Source organism: Anomaloglossus baeobatrachus, chromosome 4, assembly GCF_048569485.1.
Source record: "Anomaloglossus baeobatrachus isolate aAnoBae1 chromosome 4, aAnoBae1.hap1, whole genome shotgun sequence".
Lineage (NCBI taxonomy): Eukaryota > Metazoa > Chordata > Amphibia > Anura > Aromobatidae > Anomaloglossus > Anomaloglossus baeobatrachus.
Window position 1 is genome coordinate 589465721 of NC_134356.1, and position 13502 is coordinate 589479222.

Here is a 13502-nt window from a genome sequence, read left to right on the forward strand (position 1 = left end):
CATGTCACATATCATGTGTTGGGGGTAGGAGAGGTACTAAGAACTCTGTCTTATGATAATGATCCCAGCGTCTGGCAGAAGAGAGGGAGGGAGTTCATAAAAAAGGCAATGCACCAGTGTCTTTATAGGAGCAGACCTAAAATGGCTGCTGGTAATCAACCGTGTTTTCAATTTTGATGCCAGATCCTTACAAACAAAAGGTTATTGTTTTGTCCGTTCTCGTTCAATTGCCAAGGATGCCTAGAGATCGTGGTTTGGGTTAGCCGGGTAAACATATCATTTAAATAACGTTGTAGCCGGCATCCGGCCAAGGATCCCATCTCCCAGACGCAGTGTTTGAGGTGTAGGACATCTCACCCGTGATACTACAGCATGCCTGGACCTTAATTTGTGTTTCTAATTATTATTTCTTTCCTTCCAGGTTGTAAATAAGGACATCTCCAAAATTCCACCGAATGGACAAGTGCCGACTTTGACCGTAAGTACAAATTAACCCCTTCCTCCATTTCAGAACATGTCTAACGACAAAATGATCCAAGAGGTTCTACCAAGCTGCTGTTAAGAATATATGATGAGTACAGATACTTAGCAGTAAAGGACTGGGGGGGGGGGGGGGGGGGGGAGTGTGCGCCATTCTTTGCTTTTAATGTGTAATTTTTCACTCCGGTGTGCGTTTTGGGGCTCATTTTGTATTTGTACGGGGGTTTTAAACCCGTTGCCGAAAAAGGGAATGTGTTGTGTTTGTGCCAAGTAGATTGGAATGTGTCCCTTTAACTGTGGCATGACGTTTAGTGTGTATCGTGAGCACGTGTTGTGAGCGTGGTTCATATCCGCTAATGCATAATTTTCGATAAAACGGTAAACCGGTGACTAGGGGGTTTCCCTGTTGAAAAAAAAATTGTCTTTTAGTATCATTATGGGTGGATTTCTATTCTCTCAATTATCACCTGTGCCGCCCAATAGAATATGTAATGTTGACTCAGTATTGTGCATGCTGTTGCTTATCATGCCTGCTCTACGGACTCCTTTACCGCGTTTTATAGAAATGGTAGGTTACCCTTCTATGTTTGCATTACACGTGGAGCTCCCATTAAAAACAGATCGGTAGACGTAGCGCCACATAGAAATCCATTCATCTCTATGATGTTACTCTGTTTGCTCACCGCTCCATACTTCATTACCTCGTAGCACCCCTGTACGGACAGTATGGGCTACAAACCAGTTGCGTTCCTGCAACATTTTGGTTTTCTGTCTCCCATGTAATTCTGGTATGTGATACTAGGCGCGGTAATGGCAGAAACCCAGACTATGACTATATGGCAAAGCCAAGACCGTGGTCTGGACTGTAAATCTATACGGGTTGCAACTGCATATGTCACATTGACACTGGGGAGTTTGTTTTCGATTACGGCCGGGAGTAATTGTGGTTAATGTGTAGTATAGATAGTACAGGAAGAGGAAAGAGTTGCATGCATGAATCGTACACCTCGGCAAACCTTCTATCGGTTCATAGCAAGACTTCAGGACTTTGTTCGCTCATAGCTTGCTTTGTGGCAGGTATAATCAAATCTTCACTTTTAGGGTTTGCACGTGAGACTAAATACCTTGCCTAGCTGTGTAAGGGGTTAATGTATTCAACAGGTCGCTCCAGAAACAGGCCAATGATTTAAAATTAGCTTTTGCGCATACCTGTTTGCTGGTTTTCCGTTCCGTACGGAAACCACGGGGCCTCATCTTCTTTCTAGGAAACTTCTCCTCACCGCCCCTCTCCTGGCAGGCAGATCTCGCTTTCCTCGTCTCTGGCGGAGTCACAGATCCCTAAGTCACGTGTCTCTTTAGTTTACAAACATTGCATCCCTCACACGTCACATCAGAGGAGAACACGCAGTTCCCGCTTGCACACATTTACTGGAGGAACAAAACGGCGACCGCCTGCAGAATGAGCTCCGGCGCTTACGAAAAGGGAATAATGAGAAAAAGTTCTGTGCATCATGGCGTGATGCAACGCAACAGTTTAATCTATGGTGCTCTCCAGAGGTGAAAGGGGATGTTTCGCCAACATTTAGGCTTCTATGTGGATGGAAATTATATTAATGTGATATATTTCATGTTTTGCTCTACTAAAACCTTGCCTTGGTTTCATTTATGTGCAAGCACTTGACTTTAACCGCTGAAGGTCAGAAATTGCACTGAAGGTTCAAGTAATTCAATTACCAAATCATATATGCATGGTTGTTTCAGTAACATATTGTGTAGTCTCTACCATATATGAAAATTGTAGAACAATAGTGCATTTCTTTCCCTTTATTACTTTACCCAACTTCATAAGTGGAATTATAGGAACCAGTGTTAAGTTGGATTCCTTGGGCCCACTTGCTGTCCATTCAGAACACCCCTGCTAAACTACCAATAAGGGCGAATCGGATATTTATGAATAGCCGAAAAAAGAGTTGACTCTAATAGCAACTGGTTCTAAGTTCTGCTACAAATGGTGCTGTCTTCTGATTTTGTTGGATGATCGTACTTTGTCTCAATGTGTTCCTCCCCACTCCCTCCCCTACTAAGCTGCAGAAGTTGTTGTGTCTCTAGGGCTGGGAAAACAGAGCAACTGTCTCGCTGCTGATGACTGTCTATAGCACAGGACGAGTCTGAGCAGCACCGAGGTGTCTACACCTTCGTGCAGGTGCCTAATGGCAAATAATGAGGCATTTGACCCCACCTCTGAGCTTCAGAAACACTCGAAGTCAGGTAATTATACCCCGTCTCCAGAATATCGATTTGTGGACAGTAATTCTATAGAATGGGTCATGCCATATTCATTTATTGTATTCTAGCTTTTTGGAATTTTTTTTTTTTTTTAAATACATAATCATAAGAGATTTATGGGGTTTTTCTTCCATTGGGTGGTAATATGTTCTTACATATTGAATGCAGTTATATGTGACCTCTTCCAAAAATGGAGCTCTAACATACTTATTCTTAATACACTCCTCAATATTGAAATTGCAGCACCAAGAAGGGAGGGTCGTGGAATTATGGAAATCACATGTTGCTTTCATTGAAGTGATCAGTGGATATCTGAGGAATGCCCTGAATGTACTTGGGCAAATCATCAAAATCCACTGGTGGAAACTCTCATTGCAACCAATGATGTCCCAATGGGTGACAAATCTAAAAACCCTGCAGCCATGGTAGAACGTTTTAGGCCATAAAGGCTGTTCACAGTAACATCAGCAACATGGCGCCTGGCGTTGTGTTGCAAAATGGCTCCTGGGACACTTTCACATTTCCCTATGAAGCGCTTTTTATGGTGTTGGCCACTTGGTCTGTAGACCAAACTCTATCATTATGGCAAAGACAAAAGAGGGACTTGTTGCTGAAGAGGATAGACCTCCATTCCAGCCTCCATTGCGGTGTTGCTCTGCACCATAAGTCATTGAGAGCAGCGGCTTGAGATGAATAGAACACCTGTAGCTGGACATTTGACTCAATGTCATGCAAATGCCTTCTAATGGTTTGTTTAGACATTGTTTGACACCTTTGAAATGGTAAGTGACATCTAATGCAGGATAGAATTGATCGCTAAGTGCCATTCTTTGAATCTGACGAAATAACTTGGGCAACGCCATGAAGAGGTTTTGATGAGGGAATGTCCTACTTCTTGGATTCTGTTGTGTGGTGGCATAATGTACTGTACCTGGATTCTTCTATTCTTCATTCCAGGTACACTAATGGCTCAGTGTTACTTAGATTTGCTTTTGGAACCAGTGGTATGGCCATTTCACCAACGTGTCCCAGAAGACCTTTTACAACATGACAACGCTAGGCTTCATGTTGCTTGTGCTATTGTAAGACGTTTTGTGGCCTATATGTGCTACCATGGCCTGCTACATCATTGGATTCCACTCCGAACACATATGAATTGTCATTAATTGACAATTACAAAGGAAGCTGCCAGCAGTGGATCTTTGCGCAAGTGAATTCAGCGTAGTTTAACATTCCTAAGACAACCATTGGTAGCAGAGCAGGGATTTCTGAACGTGATGATCATTTGTATAGCATTTACATGTCTATCCATCCTGCGATTTCCATAATGTCATGACTTTTTCTACCTGCGGTTGCAGTTTGTGTTGAATGTATATTGTAAAGGAGAAGCAGAGTGGGTTCTTCTCTAAGTTGTGAGCCTTTCTATCTTTCTAATGCCTGTCAAAATTACATAAGGTAGCCTATACCTTAGACCATTGTCAACGAAACGTTAGTTCAGTCAACAGTTGTTCCTCCCTAACACATACACGTGAGCATTCTTGCTTCCATAATAGTAAAATAACGGCATATTTAAACGAGCACTCGTTAGGACTTTCTTTGACCGATTGTCTTGTGTAAACAGACCAACAGTCATCTAACCTACTACAAAATGCTAGTTTGTTGGGCGATTGGATCATTTATTTTGGCATTAAAATAATAATTATTAGCAGCACATTGTTGTATGTAAACCTGGCATGTGCTGCCGATTAACTGATATTCTATGATCACAGAACAATAGTATAGCACATAGAATTCTAGTCAGTCTAAAACGAGGCAATTAAATGACCAATGATCGACTTGCATACAACCGATTGTTGGTAGTTTACCAGCTGAGGTTGACAGGTGTAAATACACCTAGACGTTTCCCATCTTCTCTTGATTGACCATGTTGAAATCCAACATGTCCAGTTCTTCTTCTTCTCCGACATCTGCTCTCAGGAGAAGTCAGAGTACCACAATGTGCATTAAATGGTTTGTTAGTTTTGTTGCCATAATCAGGTCTGGCTGATATTCATCTTAAGTCTATGGCCACGTTACACTCTCAAGGATTCACAAGATTCAATTCGGTGCAATCTTGAGACCGCAACTTCTGACTGGCCGGAAGTCAGACAATGCGTCACAAGCTCTCAATGCAAGTGTATGAGAGCACGAAAGAGGCTGTCATAGACTTGTATTGAGTTGTGACCTTCATCTTGCTCCATGAAACACTGGGTAGCAGCCAGTAGGTCACAAACTAGAGAAGACTGACTGGAGTGGAGCTGATAACCGATGAAGACGTTGGGACGATGAGTATAAGATTGGGGGCAGGCGACACAGATTTAAAACATCACTCCAGCGGTGAAAGAAAATAAAACTCTGGAGTGGTGCTTTAAGAGAAAGCTGGGAAGTATCATAGGGACAGCATTCTCCTCCTCTTTCCAATGCTATCCATCTGTAAGTTTTAAGAAGGATGTCCTTTAATGTCTTTCCAAAATTAGTAAGATGGAGCTCAAGTTGTCTGATCTATTCACTGTTATAGTGTGATGGTTTTCCTTTTGGCCAACATCGTACCTTAATACTGGAAATAACAAATCATTCTCTGGCTTCATGTATAACGTGATCATGGATGACTTTCTACTAGTGCCACATTGTAAAGTAGCTGCTCTATCCCAAGTCTCAGCTGATTTTGCTTATAGTCCCCTACCAGACATATAACACCATATTCTCTCAGCACATGACCCTAGCCAAGCCAGACCCCTTCTCTGTCTATTTTGGTCTTTGACTGACAAGGGGGCTGGCTTAGCTATTGAAACAAGCAGTCAGCCCCCCTTTCCTTTACACACTGCTCAGGAAATGCTGCCCTGTGTCAAGCACGGAATCGGAAGCGTGCGGCTAGGACTTGAGAGAGAACAGCCACCTTACTATTTAAAGCTTGTGTGTGTGTGTGTGTGTGTGTGTGTGTGTGTGTGTGTGTGGGGGGGGATTTCTTATTTAATTTTTTTTTTTTGCCTGCAAAACTATTAAAAATATCATACTAGATCAGCTGGCCTTTAAAGGGAAGACACAGCTGAAAGGGAACACGGATCATGCTTGCGCTTGTAGGTAGACCTGCCCAACCGGTCTATATGAACAGGTGTGGCTCCGGAGGAGGAGAGCAAATTCATTTAAAGAGACAAAGAATTTATAAGTGGTCACACCTTCAAGTTCAGTATTCTCTAAGGCAAAATAAAACATGGGCAAAGCTATGTTAAGGTAATCCCTCCCGGCCTGGGCTAGTAGAGCAGCCGGGTACAGAGTACTCTGTGCAGGTGAAGGCGTGTCTGCAGGGCAGGAGGCAAACACACGAGTCCGTCACATAGACATTAGCTGACTTGCCGTATCTCTAGAAGAGCAAAGGTTGCAGGCTTTGTTTTTGTGTCTTTCTTCCTTGTTGTAGACTGATGACTGTTGAGGTTTTATGGTCTTAGGTGGATTCATGGATTTTATTTTTTTTGTGTATCTTCATTATTTTTATGTTTTGTTAAATCTATCCATACACAATGACAATCTGTATTTCACGGGACTGTATTTATGGAGAGTGAAGCCTTAAAATCTTTGCTCTGCTATAAACCCTTTTTTGTTGTCCAGCCATAACATTAAAACCTAAAACACAGTATTGTGTAGGATCCCATCCCTGACACCAAGATGTTAGAGACAAATTAACACCTTGAACTGTCCGGTTCCTTTAGGCTACTTTCACACATCCATGTCAATTTTTACATTCTGGAAACAGACTATTTTTCCTACATGTCATCCATATTGCCTCTGATTTGCATCCGTCTTTCTCGGTAGACTGTCTGGACTTGTTTTTTTTTTTTGTTGTTGTTGGTCCACTGTCTCTTAAAAAAGGGATCAGTGAAAAACAGATGGAACACGTATAGATCGCTAAATCACAAAGTCTGTCTTCCGCTTGGCATCCAATTCAAATGGATCCCCTCACACTTTAAGGGCCGAGTCTGTTCTGCAACACAGATGAAGATTGAGACCGGCTTGGAGCCTCGGGGGACACAGATCTGTTTATAACACTGATGTGTGTATGAAGTAATGAAAGTCTATGGCTCTGTGTGCTGTCCAAGGGGGAAAATAAAAACCTGACAGAACAGACGTGTCACGTGGATGTGTGAATGTAAACTTAGGCTATGTGCGCACTAGAAAGTGCATTTTTCTTGAGAAAAAAACGGACCCCCTGAAAGAATCCCACACCCGCGGTAAAAACCGCTGTAAGGCTATGTGCCCACGGGCGCTCGTACCTGCGGATGTATCCGCAGGTACGAGCGCATGTTTCCCGCAGCTGCCCGCCGGCGTCCGCAGTTATTTTTAGCTGCGAGATTACAGTGGAATAGCTGCAGGAAACATGCGGACATTCATGCGGCTTACCTGCGGACGTCCCGGCCTCTATCTCCATAGCGGAGGGCCGGGACATCCGCAGGAAAATTCCGCATCAATAATTGACATGCAATTATACCTGTAGATGCGGACATCCGCAGCATGTTCGCCAGCCGCACTGTCCGCAGCGTGGACACAGCACTCCCCATGTCCCATAGGATAACATGGGGAGTGACTGTACATGCTAAAACCTGCGGCTTTATCTGGAAAATCCAGAAAAATCCGCATGTTTTCCGCGGCAAAATCCGCACAAATAATCTCCCGTGGGCACATAGCCCTAAACCGCACCCGCGGTTTTGCCGCGGATTTTCCGCAAGTTGGTCCCCGCGGTTTTTACCATTTATCTATGGCAAAAACCGCAGGTACCTTCGGAAAAGAAGTGACCTGCACATTTTCTCAAGAAATTCTGCAGAAAGAATGTTCATGAGAAAAAAAACGCAGTGTGCGCGCAGCTATTTTTTTTATTCCCATAGGTTTTGCTGGGAAATGTCTGCAGAAAGGTTACAAACATTTCTCAAGAAATTTCTGCAGCAAAATCACGGGTAAAAAACGCAGTGTGCGCACAAGGCCTTAAAGGGTTATTCCCCCTCTCAAAGATCATATCCAAATATGTAGTAGAAGTAGTAACAATTATATTAGCACATTCCTCCAATTAGAAATGTAGTATAGCTATTCTGATTAGCTATGTCGCTTACCTCATCCAGAGGACATTACAGCTTGGGTATCCATGGTTACAACGGCTCATATAGTGACAGTTGTTAGTGGTCGTAACCATGGATACCTAAGCTGCTGCAATGCCCTGCACATGAGGTTAGAGACATGACTATATCAGGAGAACCATACCACACATCTAATTGGAGGTATTTGATGATATTATTACACTTACTACATATTGGGATAGGACATTGCAGATTGGAATACCCAATTAACCTATTTATTTTGGGAGTATGGTTTCCATAAAGGGTTTTACTTGGTCTCTACAATGTTTAATAAATGGTTTACATCAAAGTAGCATCCACACAAATGCCAGTACCCAAGGCGACCCAGCAGAACATTGCCCAGAACTTCCGCCAGCTAGTCTTCTTCCTTTAGTGCAGGCTGGTCTTCCCCAGGTAACCGACGCACACTCATCCAGTTATCCACATGTTTGGGAAAAGAAACAACAAAATGATTCAACAGATAAGGCCACCATCTTCCATTGCTCCATGGTCCAGTTTTGGTGCTCACTTATGCATTGCAGTCACTTTGGCAGGGGGTCAGCATGGGCACAGGAACCAGTTTGTGCAAAAAACAGATCCTGACAACAAAGACACATTTTTGCTAGCAAGGTGCAAACAGGGCAATTGACCATGTGCCCTTGTCGTGGGAAGCTGAGGACCAACCTGTATGTATCATTGACCGCTTCAATGTTCTAGTCCACCTAAGAATTTAGATACTTCACTTCTCCACAATAATCCATTTTTTTTCATTGTCTGAGTTTTCTTACCTTTTTATGTTTTGTTTTCTTAAGTGTTTTATAAAGCTATATTTAATAAAATTGCTATTTTATCATGATGTACTGTATGACATACATTAATTTTTTTTTTTTTTTAAATGTTGCAAGGTCTAAAAATGGCAGGTCCCTACTTGCTTCTTGCCAGGGGTCTCATATTTTTAAAACTGTCCATCTGAGGGATTGGACTAGATGGGCTAATCCACTTCCTTGGATAGCTTTTGGTAGGTACTAACAATTTCATATTATTAGCAAACCTCAGCCTTATTGGAGATGCTTTGACCCACTTGTCTGGCTATTGCAATTTGGTCCCTGTCAAGCTTCGTTAGATCCTTACGGTTGGCCATTTTTTTTTCCAACACCTATCAGTGGCTAGAATGTATGACTGATCGGTGTATGTCTACATAAAGAAATTTCAACTCGCCGTGGTGTCAGAAGCTTTGCCTCAACATTTTAGCCTTTCTCAAGTACTGTCACTGTGCAACTAGTTTCTGCACCAGTGAGCCTGTCTTGACAACCATTATGTTCCAAATAATTGGGGTAACGGCTGCTAAGACAGCAGCTAATCTGATAGACATGTACTGTTCACAGGCTCATATGAACAATGATTTAACTTTTAGTCCTTCCCATTGTGAATGGTAGAAGAAATATTCATAAAAAAACAAAGCAGCTCCCAACCCCTAGTAACACACAAGGATAGGTGCCTGGAATGCAACGTACAGTCTACACAAAAAGTTGGCCATGAGATACAGTGGACAAGCGTATTATCTAATGCATTCCTAGCATCTGAGCTCCTACGAGTGGGTGGGACAGTTAGTATTCCTCTATAGTTTACTAATTAGTGCCTACAGACTGCAAATTGCAACAGCAAGATCTTCAGATGTTGCACCACTCAGGCATTGGTCAATATTTCAAGTCTTAAGCCAGAAGAACTGAATCGTAGCTTTGAACTTTGCAACACATTTCATAACTCTCTATTACAATGTATTTATAAACTTACTCAACCTCCTATGTAGTTTGTATATTATTTAAAGAGTCTGTTCCAAGTTTGGAAGTCATCCCCTATCCATTGGTAGGGAATAACTTGCCAATTGCTAGGGAGTCAGAAAGATGGGACACCCGTTAATACAAGAAATGGGGCTCTGTATAGCTTTAGTCTTTTAGGAGTAGAGATTCCATTAATTCTCGTAAAACTGCTGAAGATGGCGGATAGCTGCAATAGGGGATAACTTCCAGACTTGGCACAATGTGTAAAGATATGTTCAGTATCAGGCAAGCTTTGAAAGATTGAGATGCAGTTTACATTTCTTTAGCACTCATGATTAGAGATGAGCAAACTCGAGGTTTGGTGTGTGTACCAAGCGCAGACTTTATAATAGAAAAAAAAAGTTCCAGTTTGGGGTTTGAGTGCTTTATATCTGCAAACCTTTCATGAGAGCATTGTTGTGCTTAGGTATGCTCGGTGCTCAGCCCAGTGCGAGCAGCTTGCAGTGTTTGAATGGCTCGCACTGGGTGTAATGACCATTATTAGATGTAGGGTGCACCAAAAAAAAGAAAAATGGAAAAACCCTGCCCAGTCGCCCCCGGAAGTGATTGGTTTATGGCTGGCTGCATGTGGGCAGAGACCCGAACTGCCCAGTTAGTGACTTCCATTGGGGTTCACATCAAGTTCATGACCCAAACCCAATGCTTATCTAATATCCAGCTGAACACACTGAACTGAACTTCCACGGGTCCGCTCATCTCTACTCGTCTTGCTAAAGACAGAAATGAGACTGGACTCTCCAAAAGTCACCAGTTGCCTTAAGGCTGGGGTCACACTAACGTATAGCATCCGAGGCGAGAGAATCATATACTATCTGCTACATCGAGAGTGAGCCGAGTCATCTACTGTGATCCGATTCTCTCGCATGTGAGTAGAAGGGGAGATTAATTTCTCCATTTTCTCCATTGACTTTCTTTGTGTATATCGCGCTGCACTTGGATGTCATCAGTGCAGTCCAATGTTTCACACTCGCCCATAGACTGCATAGGTGCGTGTGATCCGAGACACGTTGCCAATCACTCCATTTTGTGATTTTGTTTTTCTTTTTTTTTTTTTCCTCTCCTCTTCAGTCCGATTTAGAGCTAAAGAAAAACTCACAGATCTACTCTGCCTCATTGACTAACATTGGTCAGAGTGCAATGCAAAATGTTCTCACATTGCACTAGTCCAATTTAAACTCTGTGAGTGAGCCATTATACTGAGCCCTCAGACCTCATGCACATGGTAAAGGGGTGTGTGTGTGTGTGTATGTATGTATGTATGTATGTATGTATGTATGTATACCTGTACATGAAGTTCTGTATTTTGAGCGAGCTGGGGCTCCCTGAGGAACCGTTTACCCAATTGCCTCCACCGTAAAGTAAACTCTGTGCGATGGTCTAGGTGTCTGGCAGTAGCTATTTATTACAGAAAAAGCTATGTTAGTCAAAATGTATACTTTTTTTTTTTCCCCCACTAACGTCACCAGATGTATCACACGGAGTCCATTCCACCAGTGAGACTCCAGCGAAGTCTACCAACTGGTGGGATCCGTATAACCCGGCTTTATTAGTTGACCTCATTGTTTCCATTCAGTGTATGTCACCTCTGAATTTGTGATCTACAATGTGATGTAATGGTTACCACACGTGACATCCTGCAAGAAAATTTAATTTCTAAGTTTCGAAGCAACTTTCTACTTTCAGTCTGACATACAGCAAGAGCACACTTTTATTTTAGGCTCTTGCCTATCTATACGCCAGTTATTTTTCAATCATCACTGTTTTTTGTTCGTGTTAAACTTGCCGATAATTAAAGGGTGCAAGTCCTAGAGAAGAAGGGTTAATCATTGATCAGGCTTGTATTACCCTTGAAAGGTTCCTGTAGGGAAGTTGCCACTAAATAAACTCTGGAAGTTACTCTTTTACTCTTGGAATGCTGAGGCTGTTAAAATGTAATCCATAAAATCAGAATCCAGGCTGTAAAGGATGATTGAAATTAGAACCAAAGTTTTCTCACAGTCTTGTTTTTTTGTGAGTCTGACTGAAGCTATTCCAAGAATGAGTGTCCGCCCATCCACTTTCTTGTGCCTAGTGGTATCGTAATTATGTGCTCGAGCTCCAGGACTACTTCTACAGCACCCCGCCATTTGTTTCTTTTCTTCCTCTATTTCCATTCTTCAATGTCTTTTAGCTGCTGTAGTTGAATCCGGTACTCGTCCTTTTTTTTTTTTTTCTGGGTTGATGAATTCTGGCCATGTGTGATGTAGGAGCACGTGCAGTTGTATGACAACACGTTAGTCCCCACCCTCATAGGAGCTTCTCGTGGATCCGAAGTGCGTAGGCTTAATAGTGCAACTGGCAGCGAATAGATCATTTCTAGCATGTGCGCTCGGAGTCCTCTGATCAAGGAGCAGAGCGAAATATACACCTAAAATCCTCTTCGACTGGTTCCTTTCCATAGTCACTTTCGACTTTGACCTTATTCCTTTGTTGCCCAGTGATGGGGGCAGTTCATGATTTCTGTTGAACAGAAATGAAAAAGATTGCGTTTTTATTGTTTGGAATAGGAAAGCATTTTACCCAATTTAATTGATTTCATGCTGGTGTCATCACTCAAGGGTTAGATTTTTCCAGTGAGACACAACAAATCCCCACTGACACCGTAGTGCAGGAGAAGGAACATTGTTTGTTTCATGAAATGTAAATTCTGGTCAAAATGTTAAAATCATAGATATGCACAGGTTACAGTGCAATGGGGGAGGACGCAAAGGCTAGGGAGTTTTTCTGTTTGATACTATGGAGAACTAGAATGTCACATTTCAAGAACATGTTGACATTATACGGGCCGTCCTGCTAAAAACAGGAAAGACTCGTCCAGTCAATCTTCCACTTAAAGGTACAGTGATATACGAGGATAAATTTGAATAGTGAAGTTGTAATTGTTTTTTTTTTTTTTTTTTCCCCCAATTGCTATTTTGTGAGCTTTTTGTATATCTCTTTACAAACAGATTTTGAAGTTCAGAGGTTAAAAACATTTATTTTTTTTATTTAAATCTGCTGGGTGGTTCCAGAGATATGGGCCTTTTTTATTTAGAGCAAATGTTTAGGGTCTTTACCGTACGTACATACGTACCGGTATGTCCTAAATACTGAAGGGGCTATCGCTGCCGGCTTCTGCGATGAGCCAGCAGCGATCCCTGCACATGTCGGCTGATTTGAACAGCAGACATGCGCCTAACAGACACAGGTGGATCCACGATCCACCCGTGTCTGTTAACCGCTTAGATCGTGCTGTCAAAATGTGACAGCGCAATTTGAATACACGGCGGTGAAATCTCCTTTCATCAGAGGCCCCGTAACGCAATCACAAGGAGCCGAGGGTTGCCATGGTAGCGAATGGTCATGTGATGACTCCTGTCGATATCATGATCTAGCTCTTGTTACAGCTGGCAGAGCAGCGGCTCTAAGAGGAACGCTGCATTTCTGCTGATCAGAGCTATGCAGCTCTGATCAACAGAAAAAATTAGTCGGCGATCAGACTGCTGATCCTTTATAGTCCCTAGTAAAATAAAAATAGTGACAAAGTTTTAATCTTTTTTTTTTTAAAAAAATCTCATCCCTCCTTCGCCCTATTGAAAATGAAATGGCTACAAAAAAATAAAACAAATATATATATATATATATATATATATATATATATATATAAATATTTTACACACACACATTTGGTCTTGTCACGTTTAGAAATGCCCTATCTATCAAAATATAAAATAAA

At 42.1% G+C, this 13502-nt stretch overlaps 1 protein-coding gene across 1 annotated transcript in view; it reads left to right on the forward strand.

Moving 5' to 3' along the window:
- Positions 1-426: 426 nt before the first annotated feature.
- Positions 427-13502, forward strand: part of TET3 (tet methylcytosine dioxygenase 3) — a 94491-nt gene continuing 81415 nt past the window's right edge. Inside the window, exon 1 of the mRNA XM_075346128.1 lies at positions 427-478. The gene's annotated coding sequence lies outside the window, so the exon portion shown is untranslated. The remainder of the gene's footprint in view (positions 479-13502) is intronic.